We start from the raw sequence: 14,540 nt of genomic DNA on the forward strand, positions 1-14,540 counted from the left end.
AGCATTTGATAAGAATATAATAAAACAAATTATGAAAAAAAAATACAAAGGCACGCTAAGACAATGACCAGCAACAGACTAAAACAATATATATATATATATACACACACACACACACATCTTAAAACAAAACGGAATATGTGACAATGTATTAAATGTAATTGTGTAGGCTATTCAATTAAAAAAAAAATTTGTATAGCGCTTTTCACAATACATATTGTTTCATATTTATCCATCAGAAGAGACTGTTTATCTTAAAGTTACGGTTCACCCAATTGGTAACATGGTAATATTGGTAACCAAACAACATGGATGCCTATTGACTTCCATTGTAGGGACATTGTAAAAAACAGACATTTCTCAAAATGTCCTTGTGTGTTCTGCAGAAGAAAGTCATACAGGTTTGGAACCATATGAGGGTGAGTAAATGATGATGAGTCAACTATCACTTTAAATCAACCCTAACAATTATGTTAATATCTACTCAATAGGGAATTTCTCTTCATTTTGCTCTTAGTAAATGAATGGGTGATTATGCAAGAGAGATACAAAGAGTCATATATGATGAGTCAACATACAGACAAAAAAGTCATGCAAATTTTTATTTTTCATGGCATTTTGGAGAGTGTTGTTCTTTTAAGCTCTTTTTAAGTATGCCTAGTTTTGCATGCAGCATATTTCTGTATTTCATGAGTTCACATCTACATATAATTATTACGGTAAAGGTTATGTGTATTTGGCGTGCTGTCCGGGCTCGGAATATCTGCCCGAACCCAGAGTACTCCCCCCGGTAAGAGTAGATGCAGGGCCGGATTAACGATTAGGGCAACTGGGCATTTGCCCAGGGGCCCAGGACATATAAGGGGCCGTGGGCACCGTCAAATATTATGTTAGATTAGGGGTGTGCGATATCACGATTTTTGATCGTGGACGATAAAAATCTCTCCACGATCTGCTTTTGAAGAAATATCGTAGGATCGTGCATTCTATCAGTTTGCAGTTCTGGCGCCTCCGTCTCAACATACTGTAGGCCTACAGCGCGACGTATATCCACATGAAATGCAGAGGAACGGGACACTGTAGTTCATAAAAATGAATTATTTGCATGTGCTTTGCCTTTAAAGCCTTGCCGTTTAAACATGTCGTTCGCTGCTGATGTGCTGTTCTAACGGGCGCTTTTCTGAGCGCAATAAAGCCCCGTTCACACCGCCAGCGACACACAGCGACAAGATCCCATTCATTTCAATGGAGCGCTGGCGACATCCGGCGACACGAGCGACAGTGACCGTTGGCGACAGAATGTGGGCGTGTCAAGCGACAGGAGACAAGCGACAAAAGTTCAGAAATTTCAACTTTATGCAAATGAGAAGCGATTTTCGCGAGCGACAACCAATAGGAGTGAAGTCAGTGGAGTGCACGTGATCCGTCTGCTGTACTGCTAGCTACTGCTGCGGTGTCGTGTCAAAATGGAGGAGAAGTTGATTTTAGCTGTTAGCAATTTCCCTGTACTTTACGATATGTCTCTGTGTACATACAGAGACACATAAAAAAAAAATGATGCATGGAAAAACGTGTCTGGTATTGTGGGCATATCAAGTAAGTTTTTGACTAAACTGCATGCAATATAGTCTACTTATTAACGTTACAGTACAGTGTGTACGTTATGTATTCTAATAATCTACAGTGTTCTGCAAAACACTAGTAATAAAAACGGTACTATTTAATTACAAATTATAATTTAATTACTATTACAAATAATAATGAGTGTGTACATTTACATGCATATGTAAAAATAGAGAGAGTGAACCCACACGTGTGTGCAGTGAAGTGTATATAAAGATTATAGCCTATATATATTTATATAAACAGGTGATGCAGCTATCATTACACATAATGATATTGTGTGTGTGATGTGTATGTTCGTGTTTTTGTATTTTTAGTGGAGGAGTGTAGAAAAAAGTGGAAGAACCTCCGTGACGCATATAGGAGGGAGGTTAATAAAGCAAAAGACCAAAAGAGAAGTGGGTCAGGAGCAGAGGGTCACAAACCGTGGAAGTACAGTGCCATCATGGGCTTTCTCAACCCTTTCATGGAGGCTAGACCCAGCAGTGGGAACATGCTGGAAAGGGTTAGGGAGCCCATGATGGCAACTGAACAGAGAGACACATCAAACTGGAAGGCAAAGCAAGTCAGCCAGTTAGTACTGAGCATCCAGGAAGGTCCAGCGTTCAGCCAGGAAGGTCCAGCGTTCAGCCAGGAAGGTCCAGCGTTCAGCCAGGAAGGTCCAGCGTTCAGCCAGGAAGGTCCAGCGTTCAGCCAGGAAGGTCCAGCGTTCAGCCAGGAAGGTCCAGCGTTCAGCCAGGAAGGTCCAGCGTTCAGCCAGGAAGGTCCAGCGTTCAGCCAGGAAGGTCCAGCGTTCAGCCAGGAAGGTCCAGCGTTCAGCCAGGAAGGTCCAGCGTTCAGCCAGGAAGGTCCAGCGTTCAGCCAGGAAGGTCCAGCGTTCAGCCTGGCAGGTCCAGCGTTCAGCCAGGAAGGTCCAGCGTTCAGCCAGGAAGGTCCAGCGTTCAGCCAGGAAGGTCCAGCGTTCAGCCAGGAAGGTCCAGCGTTCAGCCAGGAAGGTCCAGCGTTCAGCCAGGAAGGTCCAGCGGTCAGCCAGGCAGACAAAGAACAGGCAGCCCCAGCGTTTAGCCAGGCACACGTAGCGAGCAGCAAAGCAGACAACATATTGAGGCAAGAAGGAGAGCGCTCGAAAAAACACAAGGGTGCAATGACGGTATTCGAGAAACAACTCATGGCTGCATTACACAGGGCAGAGGCATCATCTAGGCCAGAATGTGTACCGTCAGAGGACCCAGATGAACTATTCATTCGAAGCTTGTTGCCCCAAATTAAACAGCTAAAACAAGGAAGAAAAGAGAGGCTGAAATTTGAAATACACAAATTAGTTTTTGAAGCCCAGTGTAGTCAAGAAGAGGAGGAGAGCGGGGTACAGCTGACAAGGCCATGAGGGGTGTTAGTAAGCTTATTTACCCTCATGGTCCTGTCAGCTGTACCTTGTGCAGTGTGTTCAAAGTGTTTACACTTTTTGTTGTGCCTGTTAAAAGAACATAACTGAAGTATTGTTAATCAAAATAATTAATGTATATATGTTTGAGGAGGAGAGCGGGGTACAGCTGACAAGGCCATGAGGGGTGTTAGTAAGCTTATTTACCCTCATGGTCCTGTCAGCTGTACCTTGTGCAGTGTGTGTTTACACTTTTTGTTGTCTCTGTTAAAAGAACATAACTGAAGTATTGTTAATCAAAATAATTAATGTATATATGTTTGAGGAGGAGAGCGGAGCCTATCTCGTGCCTCAAGAAAAAAAAAACATGTTTTTTCAGTATCATCTCTGATAACATCCAAGGAGAGTTTTGTTAAATAAACACATACATTTGCTTCCGTTTTCAATCTGTTCCTTTTTGTGATTAAGTAGATAATTTGATGAAAAAAAAAATATTTATATATAAAAAGAGAATAATTAACTTCATTTATTACCCTTATGATTTGCAATATTAAAAAAATAGTATATATCACAGTTTATAGCCTATTAGAGAGTTTACAATACTGCATTGACTATAGGACAAGATTTAATATCTGCACTTTATGCATTTGTGGGAGATGTGTTTGCATAAGAAATGACACATGAAAAAAATGCTCTTTTATTCAAATGTGGGTGGCTTTTAAAAAAGCCTTTGGTTTGGTTCGGTTCTGTGAAGAACTTTTTATGCCTGTGGCTGCCAAGGAACTGCACCCTCAGCACTGAAGTAATTCACTAGTGTCTCCCTCACACGCATTGCTTCCCGTGCAGCATTGTTGCTCCCTACTTGGCTGATGTTGTGCAGTCCAGAGGCTTCTCCGTCACCAACATAGGAAACCGCCCTCGTTGTCCTCCGCAAGAAGTTGTGTAGAACACAGGTGGCCTTTACACAGGTTTCCGCATTGGAAGGACTAATGCCAATAACACGCCGGTACATTCCCCACTGTGCTGCGAGTATACCAAACGCATTCTCCACAGTTAGTCTTGCCCGCGAAAGCCTGTAGTTAAACACCCTGTGTCTACTGGGAAGGGTGGTTCCTGGGAAGGGTCTCATGAGGTCTCTACGGAGAGGGAAGGCTTCATCTGCCACAAAGACGTAAGGCTGGGGCCCCAGGTGCTCTGCTCCTGGCAGCAGCGTGTCCTCAGGTAAGCCAAGGGTGACACGGCGAAGAGCATTCCCAAAAGGACTATTAGCCAGAGTCCCACCATCACTGGACTTCCCATAACTGCCAACATCTATGATGCGGAAGCAGTATTTGGCATCTACAACTGCCAAAAGGACAATAGAGTATGTCCCTTTGTAGTTGTAGAATAGTGAACCAGAGTTGTTGGGAGCCTGGATCACTACATGCTTCCCATCAATAGATCCTACACAGTTTGGAAAATTCCAGCGATGGTAGAACTCTGCTGCAATTTCCCGCCAATCTTCTGTGGTGGGAACAGGCATGTACTCCTCCACCAGGGAGTCCCAAATGGCCTTTGCCACTTCTGCCACAAAACCAGCCACAGTGCTATGTCCAACCCGGTAGCTGAAGGCAATAGTGCGGTAAGAGTCCCCTGTTGCAAGGAATCTGTAAAAATGTGAAATATGCAATTGTCAAAGCATATTTCAGAAACAGAAATTCATATGTATAACATGTTGAGCTATTTAAAAAACAAAAGACTGAATTCAACATAAGAAACGGCTATAGAAAGAAACATGTTTAATGATATAGGCTGTATACAATAAACATGTTGAACTGTAAAGACACGCACATGGCAGGTAATTCTATGTATGACACAATATTCATTATGTAGATTAAATGTGATATATAATACCCTTTAAATCATACCAGGTTCGGTATATGCATATATATATATATATATATATATATATATATATATATAAGTTTTCATGTAGGTGTTACAATTAAACATAATTACTTAAAGCTTAAAAAATAGGTTACTCACCGTAAACAAATTGCCAGCCGTTCACCAGGTGAAATGGCTCGGCGGTAGTTTGTGTTCTCCTTTGCAATCAAGGGGCCAACTCTCCGCAGCAGCACATCAAACTGGGTCCTGTCCAGCCTGAAGTACTGCTGGAACCGGACTTCATCCAGCCGCAGTTCCTGCACCAGCCGGTGGTACTCGCCGTGCTGACTCCGAGCCCGAATGGTTCCGTGAATCCAGATAGACCGGCGTTTGCGCTTTCGCCGCAGATATGTAGCCGCAATGGCAAAAAGCAGGCGTTGTTCCTCGTTCATTGTTCACATATTAAACACTTAATGCACTGATTCCATTTATATTAAGTCATTTCCCTCCAAAATGTTTGTTTTTAGCGGCAAGAAAAATGATTCGATGTCAATAATGTAGGAGGGTGATCTGCTAATGACGTTTATAGGCAACCCGTAGTGGGAACGCCCACTAGCGACATGAATCTCTGTCGCTGGCGACATGCAGCGACAAAATCGCTGGCGGTGTGAACGGGGCTTAACGTTACACCCGCCGACGCGCACATGCACTAAAAGTCTGTCTAACAGCGCTGGACTAAGTTATCTTTCGAGTCTTATTGCTCTAATACTGTCAAATACACACAAGGTTTACATTAACAAAGTTGGTTATGTCTAAAGTGAAAGAACAGCAGAAAAAAAAAAAAGGAAAAAAAATCTGATTGTCAAATGTGTGTAGACTCGTCGCGGGCAGATCTTAAAGAGACAGTAGCCCTAATAGTAAACATGCTGCCGCTTGTCCTTAAAGGGATAGTTACCCAAAAATAAAAATTATGTCATTATTTACTCACTTACTCTAATGTTGTTCCATACATGTATTAATTTATTTCTTGTGCTGAACACAAAAGAAGATATTTTGAGGAGTGTGGCTAACCGGGCGGTTGCTGGTCCCCATTGACTACCATAGTAGGAAAAAACTATTATGGAAGTCTCTGGGGTACATCAACTGTTTGGTTACCCACATCAAAGAGTATAGAAGTATCAAGAGGCGAAACTCAATAGAACGTTCCATTGCAACAAACGCACCCGTGCGCAGAGCTGCAGCTCCGCCATCTTGGACTGAACGCGTCATAGAATTGAACGATACCGGTTCCAATTCAAAAGCTGTTAAGGGAACTAAATAGTTGTTTCTCGTTTTTAATATCTCTATAGCAGACATCCAAAGTCTCCCGGAAGTTCCGGGAGTCTCCCGCATATTGATAGCGGCTCCCTGATGCCGGCAAATTAGCTAAAATCTCCCGAAATCTAGAGCGAGCAGCTCCAGACCGTGTTGCGCACACGGCAGAAAGGGTGAGGGAGTGAGAGACCTTGCGTGTGTAATTAAACTTTTGCCATGAAAACACTCTGCTTTAGTTTTATGTTCTGCTTTTTTATTTTTAGAAATTTGAATGGTCAATATGCATATTGCAATTTTGTCAATAGTCTGGAAAGTGGAAACATTTTTTTCCATATGATCCAGGTCTGGAAATTATTAAAATCAAATTCCAAACTTTTCCAAACATATTTGTTGCTCAAGAAACATTTCTGATTATCAATGTTATGCTTAATATTTTTGTGGAATCTGTGATAAAAAAAAATCATGATTATTTGAACAATGGAAAGTTCGAAAGAACATCATTTATTTGAAATCGAAATTATATAAATAAAAAAATTAAAATAGGATTACTGCCACTAAAACTTTTGAACGGTAGTGTATATCTGTATAATAATATATGACAGAAATATGTAATAAATGAACCACTTCCAATCATAAATAAGAATAACTAATCTTCTGATATTAATCGGTTATAATAATTGATTTAACTTCAACAATAATCTGGCAAATGTCTCCTTTGGAATATAGACCTATGGTCTTGTTTTAAAGCATTCTTGAATTAACGTTACAACCATTTAAGTTTGGATAGTGATTTTCATGTCTATGCGAAAGGTGGGGTGGGGGGTGACAGTTAAAGGGTTAATTTAGTGATAACAATGAATTAATAAAGCGGCAATTTGCCAGGTTAGGTGTTATCTCTGAAAATATGCGATTTAAAAAGCCAATTTCGACCAAACACATAACGTTATAATAAACTGTTACTGCGGTTATAGGATAGCTTAACGTTACAGCACCTGTTATCGTTGCCGTTAGCTCACTTTGACGTTAATAAAAAACTTTTCTACTTTACCTCTCTGGATCTTTGGTGAATCTATGAAATGCTAGTGTAGGCTATTTGTTGTATACTGGTAGTTGTTGCAGTTGATGGCAGAACACTGTTTTCTTTGTTTCCAATCATTTCCAGATATAATGCTGTTAATGCTGTATAGTTGTGCTAACGGTAAAGCCGTTGGTTCAGTCCAAAATGGCGTCAGCGCGACCGCAGCGCCATCTAGCGATTGTTGTCAAAACTGCAACGGAGTTTCGCCTCTTGTTACTTCTATACTCTTTGCCCACATTCTTCCAAATAACTTTTATTTTCAACAGAAGAGGGAGACTTATTCAAGTTTGAAACGGCTTGAGAGAGTAGGCTAAATGATGACATGACAATTAAACATTTTTGGAGAACTATCCCTGTTAGGCTAATAAAACAACAAAATACAAAGAGCAAATTCCTCACTCTTGACTGAGATCTACTGTAGGTGGAACTAGAAGTGAGGAGATGGGGTGGAGGTGGGATGTAGGGATGACAGTCGTTCCGAAGCTTTTCGAGATCCCGAAGCGCAGATGTTTTTAAAAACACTGGTCCGAAGCGTGATTCAAAACATGCACCCGTCACGTGATATGGCCAAACGAAGATCCGCCGAATCAGCGTTTGATTGACAGGGTCGGGATCAGACCACACAATCGCACATCTGTATAAAAGTGAAGTTAACTATTATTGACCTCGTGGGTTTTTGTGAGAGGAGTTTGATTTTGAGATAGCGGATTTTTGGTGATATAGTGACATTTATAGTGCGATTTGTTTAGTTATATTTAGGCTTACATTTAAATTTACACATTGACTGATTGGCTAGAGACAGACAGAGTACATATAGTGACACATTAATAGATGCATAGATATAAATAAAAAAATAAATAAAAAAAATATATAGGCTATATATATATATAGATTAATAGATAGATATAGGCTATAGATACATGCATAGATTAATAGATAGATACATAGGCTTCCTCATTTGTGTGTCCTTGCAAAAAAATATCTTTGTATGCCAACAACAATTGTAGCTTGTGAGAGGATATTTTCAAAGGCTGGAGAAATTATCTGTAAAAAAAGAAGTGGGCTAAGTCCTTCCACAGCAGAGAAATTAATATTTTTAAAAAAAATCTATAAAAAAGTTAGACATTGTGGCTTGATTTCTTTTATTAATATTATTTTTTCATGACCAAAATAACATTATGCACAGTGAGGAGCCTAGGTTACAAGCTTCACATATTAGAAAAATGCAATAATAAAAAAAACAAATAATTTTTTAATGGGTTAGTTGTCAAGGTTGTTTCAGATCAACACCTGCAAATAGTGATGTTACGTATGACACTGAAGCTTCGATGTGCGTATCGCGTATGCGACACTATAGGCTTGTTTGAGATGAGCAAAATCTGCGCAGAACCGATCACCGGTGATCAGCGCGAGATGCATGCCGGTTAGAAAAGTGTCCGAGTGCGGTCCGCCTGATATCATGCTGACGTATGTCAAAAAAATCTCGCGATCGCAAGGCGCACGTGTCGGATTCTGCAGTTGCGCGCAGTTGCTCTCCACCGACTGCGCGGATCAAAAGCATGATGGGAAACGACTTGCTTGACGACACAGCTTAATGCTTATTGGTTTAAACAACCGTGATGTAATGTTGTCTTTTGAAATGTTTGAATTTAAAACTCTGATTTCGTGTTTTCATGTGTATAAATTATGTGTGAGTATTCCCAAACTCTCTGACAGTGCGATCTCTATATGGATTATGTGCTTATGTAATTTTTATCAAAAATATATTTAAAAAACATGTCTGTATTAAATAAAAAAATGATTGATAAACACGTATTTGGAATGTGATTAAATAACCAGTGCTTTGGGTGTCTTGTTCATTAGGCTATATTTATTTTCATATAAAAGCAACAGAACTTAAATTAGGCTACATCCAGTTTATTAGCAACACTGTGCACGAGCGTGAGTCCCGCGATATCCATCTATGATCTCACAGGTGTCAGATCCACTGCGAGAAGAGAAAACTGTCCGGCTTGCCTGCGCTTTTTTCAGGCAAGGCGCATCTCAAACAAGCCTAATTTCTAGTGAAGCCCCGTTTCGTGGAGTGCATTGGTTTCCCAGAGTCACGTGATCGATGACAAATGAAGCCTCACTTTCTGTCCAATCACGTGCGCGTTTCGCTTTGGGTGTCAGAAGGCTCGAACCCCACATCTCTTTTAACGAGTCATTGTTGGCTCAGTCTGGTTGATGGGTTTGTGAGTGCTACTTTGAAAGTTAACTAATATATTACATTTAAATAACCAAAATTTATTTTTCACTACTTAGTCTATTCCTTTTTGTTGTGTCTTTTTGTTTTTGTAAAATATTCCTACAGTTACTATCACTGCCAAGTGTCATCAGACAACAGGCTTGTTTGAGATGCGCCTTGCCTCGCCTGAAATGTATGCGAGAGTAGGCGGCTGCAGTGAGGGGAGGAGTGAAAAAAGTGCAGGCAAGCCGGACAGTTCTCTCTTCTCACAGTGGATCTGACACCTGTGAGATCAAAGATGGATATCGCGGGATTCACGGGATTCACGCTCGTGCACAGTGTTGCTAATAAACTGGATGCAATTTAAGTTCTGTTGCTTAAATATGAAAATAAATATAATGAACAAGACACCCAAATCACTTGTTAGGCTATATAATCCCATTCCAAATACGTGTTTATCAATCTTTTTTTTTCTTTCTTTTTAATACATGTGTTTATATATATATATTTTAATTACATAATCACATAATCCATATAGGCCTAGAGATCGCACTGTCAGAGAGTTTGGGAATATTCACAGATCATTACACATAAAACATGATATCAGAGTTTTAATATCAAACATTTTAAAAGAGAACATTACATCTTGGTTGTTTAAACCAATGAGCATTAAGCTGTGTCGTCAGCAAGTCGTTTCCCATCATGCTTTTGATCAGCGCAGTCGGTGGAGAGCAACTGCGCGCAACTGCAGAATCCGACAGGTGTGCCTTGCGCTCGCGAGAGATTTTTGACATACGTCAGCATGACATCAGAGCCAGGCGGAACGCAGTCGGACACATTTCTAACCGGCATGCATCTCGCGGTGATCACCGGTGATCGGTTCTGCGCAGATTTTGCTCATCTCAAACAAGCCTAATGTCCTTATTCATTACGTGTGTGTGTGCGCGCGTGCGTGCGTGCGTATAGAGAGAGAGAGTAGGCCTACATTAAATCTTATTGAATCATTTAAGCTTATATTATATTCTATTGTCGCACTTTAATGGGAAAATGTATTTATTTATTTAATGAACAAAATCAAACACAAACATGTAAGGATTTTATTTGTACACATAACATTGAAACTATGAAGTGTGTTGTGGTTGCTTCATCTGACAGAGCTTCTAACACAGGCTTCTGGCTGCTTTATTTTAAATAACCACCAGATGGCGCTGTTCTCGACACTCTCGAAGCTTTGAATCTTTTCCCGGAACAGTCAGGGGAAAGCATAGACATGTATAAAGGCTAGATGGCTTACCGGCGCTGAGAGCCAATGGGACCCGACGACGTCACACGGCGGCCATCTTAGGACAGGACCGCTCGTCCAGTTATAACATTAAAGTCTATTGTGCATGTAGTGCTGAAATAACTATATTTTGCTCAATTTTCAACCGATTTTCAAACGGCTTGGTGTGTCATAAACGTCAGTGATGCCATGAAACACACAGCTACGCTGCAATGTTAAGCGTTTCTCAAACCCTGAAGCTACAATTTAAACATTGGCATCAGCACAAATTATAGCCACGTTAATAAGGTTTGTAATAAACCAAACCGTTTGTAAATCCGTCAAGAATTCAGCAAGTTACGAGCATTTGTCACTTACCTTCCGTCCACAGCAGCAGGGAGCAGCAGCGCAGTCTCCTGACCTAAGATGGCCGCCAAAGTGACGACACAGCTGACTCCGCCTTGAGCCATCTAGCCTTTATACATGTCTATGGGGGAAAGCCTCATTGCTTCATGAGGCTTCATTTCCCCATCACTACCTGCAAATGACCACTAGGTGTCACCGTTGAGACGGGTGTCGGATTGTTTCACGAAGCCTCGACACAATATGACACATTTGCTTCAACTGTTTCATTGTTTCACGAAGCCTCGATCTGCCTACCACAAGTGGGATGCTGATAAACTGTCAAAGAACAGAGGTTGATTCTGCTGTTATTTATCTTGTCCTGAGTTGATTATTGATTGATCTCCACTTGTGCTAATTAATTGGGTTAATTATCTGCACCTGCTCCTCCCGAAACCTTGTTAAAGGGTTAGTTCACCCAAAAATGAAAATAATGTCATTAATGACTCACCCTCATGTCGTTCTAAGCCCGTAAGACCTCCGTTCATCTTCGGAACACAGTTTAAGATATTTTAGATTTAGTCCGAGAGATTTCTGTCCCTCCATTGAAGCTGTATATACAGTATACTGGCCATGTCCATAAAGGTAATAAAAAGATCATCAAAGTAGTCCATGTGACATCAGTGGGTTAGTTAGAAGTTTTTGAAGCATCGAAAATACTTTTTGGTCCAAAAATAACACAAAATAAGACTTTATTCCGCATTGTATTCTCTCCCGGGTCTGTTGTCAATCCTTCACAGTTACGCTGATGGCGTAAGACGCTGATGACGTGTTATCTGGTGCGCCCGAGCTTCGTTTACAGTCTGAGGGAAACGCACGCTGTAAAAGTGTCTCATCCGCGACACGCACATTTACGCACCATTAAAAAAATGATAGCCACACAAACAATGTAGAATAGCTTGAATATAGCGTGCGTCTCCCTCAGACTGTAAACGAAGCTCGGGCGCACCAGATAACACGTCATCAGCGTCTTACGTCAGCAGCGTCACTGCGGAGTCGTGAACGCAGATTGACAACAGACCCGGGAGAGAATACAATGCTGAATAAAGTCTTATTTTGTGATATTTTTGGACCAAAAAGTATTTTCGATGCTTCAAAAACTTCTAACTAACCCACTGATGTCACATGGACTACTTTGATGATGTTTTTATTACCTTTATGGACATGGACAGTATACTGTATATACAGTTTCAATGGAGGGACAGAAATCTCTCGGACTAAATCTAAAATATCTTAAACTGTGTTCTGAAGATGAACGGAGGTCTTACGGGCTTAGAACGACATGAGGGTGAGTCATTAATGACATTATTTTCATTTTTGGGTGAACTAACCCTTTAATAAAACATAATTTGGTTGCGTTGTGAGTATTTGCAGTGTGTTTCTGTATTTGGTTTGCGTCGTGAGTGTTTGCAGTGTCAATGTGTTTTTGTATTCAGTTGTGTTGTGAGTATTTGCAGTGTGTTTTTGCATTTGGTTGCGTCGTCAGTATTTGCAGTTAGTGATGGGCAGATCGAGGCTTCGTGAAGCAATGAAACAGTTGAACCAAATGGTCCATATTGTTTCGAGGCTTCGAATCAATCCGACACCCGTCTCCACGGTGACACCTAGTGGTCACTTGCAGGTGTTGATCTGAAACAACCTTGACGAGCCATTAAAATTGTTGTTGTTTTTTTATTATTGTACTTTTCTAATATGTGAATCTTGTAACATATAGGCTCATCACTGTGCATAATGTTATTGTGGTCATGCAAAATGAATATTAATAAAATAAATCAAGCCACAATGTCTCACTTTTTTAGATATTTTTATTCAAAAATATTAATTTCTCTGCTGTGGAAGGACTAGCCTACTTCTTTTTTTACAGATAATTGCAGCCTTTGAAAAAATCCTCTCACAAGGGACACTTGTTGCTGGAATGCAAAGATATTTTTTAGCCATGACATAGAGGAAACATTAGCCTACTGCTCTCTCTTTCCAGTAAGTTAGTGGATCATGAGTTCTGGACAAATACGCATTGTTGATGTATTTTTTCACTTCCACTGTGGCATCAGCTGTAGCATTGTGTATCATCTGGGTTTGATGGATACGAGTATCAAAAAGTTCCCATAAACTGTCCTGTGTTTCTACTGGTGTTGATGTTGATGATGTTGATGGGTCTGATGTTGACATTTCTATCCCTATCTTTAATCTATCTATGTATCTATCTATCTATTAATCTAGCTGTCTATATATATTTATATCTATGTATCTATTAATGTGTCACTATGTCTACTCTGTGTCTCTAGCCTATCAGTCAATGTGTTGTGTAAATTTAAATGTAAGCCTAAATATAACTAAACAAATCGCACTATAAATGTCGCACTATCTCAATATCAAACTCCTCTCACAAAAACCCACGAGGTCAATATGCGTTGATTTCACTTTTACAGATGTGCGATTGTGTGTTCTGTTCCCGACCCTGTCAATCAAACGCTGATTCGGCGGATCACACCTGATGAAACACTTAGTGAAACACTTCGAGGCTTCGTTTGGCCATAGTCACGTGACATGGGTGTTTTGAATCACGCTTCGGATCAGTGTTTCGAAACATCTGCGCTTCGGGATCTCGCAAAGCTTCGGAACGAGTGTTTCGCGTCAGCCATCCCTATTTACAGTGTGTTTCTGCGTTTGGTTGCGTCATGTGTATTTGCAGTGTGTTTCTGTATTCAGTTGTGTTGTGAGTATTTGCAGTGTGTTTCTGTATTCAGTTGTGTTGTGAGTATTTGCAGTGTGTTTCTGCGTTTGGTTGCGTCATGTGTATTTGCAGTGTGTTTCTGTATTCAGTTGTGTTGTGAGTATGTGCAGTGTGTTTCTGTATTTGGTTGCGTTGTGAGTATTTGCAGTGTGTTTCTGTATTCAGTTGTGTTGTGAGTATGTGCAGTGTGTTTCTGTATTTGGTTGCGTTGTGAGTATTTGCAGTGTGTTTCTGTATTCAGTTGTGTTGTGAGTATTTGCAGTGTGTTTCTGTATTTGGTTGCGTTGTGAGTATTTGCAGTGTGTTTCTGTATTCAGTTGTGTTGTGAGTATGTGCAGTGTGTTTCTGTATTTGGTTGCGTTGTGAGTATGTGCAGTGTGTTTCTGTATTCAGTTGTGTTGTGAGTATTTGCAGTGTGTTTCTGTATTTGGATGTGTTGTGAGTATGTGCAGTGTGTTTCTGTATTTGGTTGCGTTGTGAGTATTTGCAGTGTGTTTCTGTATTCAGTTGTGTTGTGAGTATGTGCAGTGTGTTTCTGTATTTGGTTGCGTTGTGAGTATTTGCAGTGTGTTTCTGTATTCAGTTGTGTTGTGAGTATGTGCAGTGTGTTTCTGTATTTGGTTGCGTTGTGAGTATGTGCAGTGTGTTTCTGTA

The sequence above is a fragment of the Phoxinus phoxinus genome, assembly GCF_949152265.1.
Source record: "Phoxinus phoxinus genome assembly, chromosome: 18".
NCBI lineage: Eukaryota > Metazoa > Chordata > Actinopteri > Cypriniformes > Leuciscidae > Phoxinus > Phoxinus phoxinus.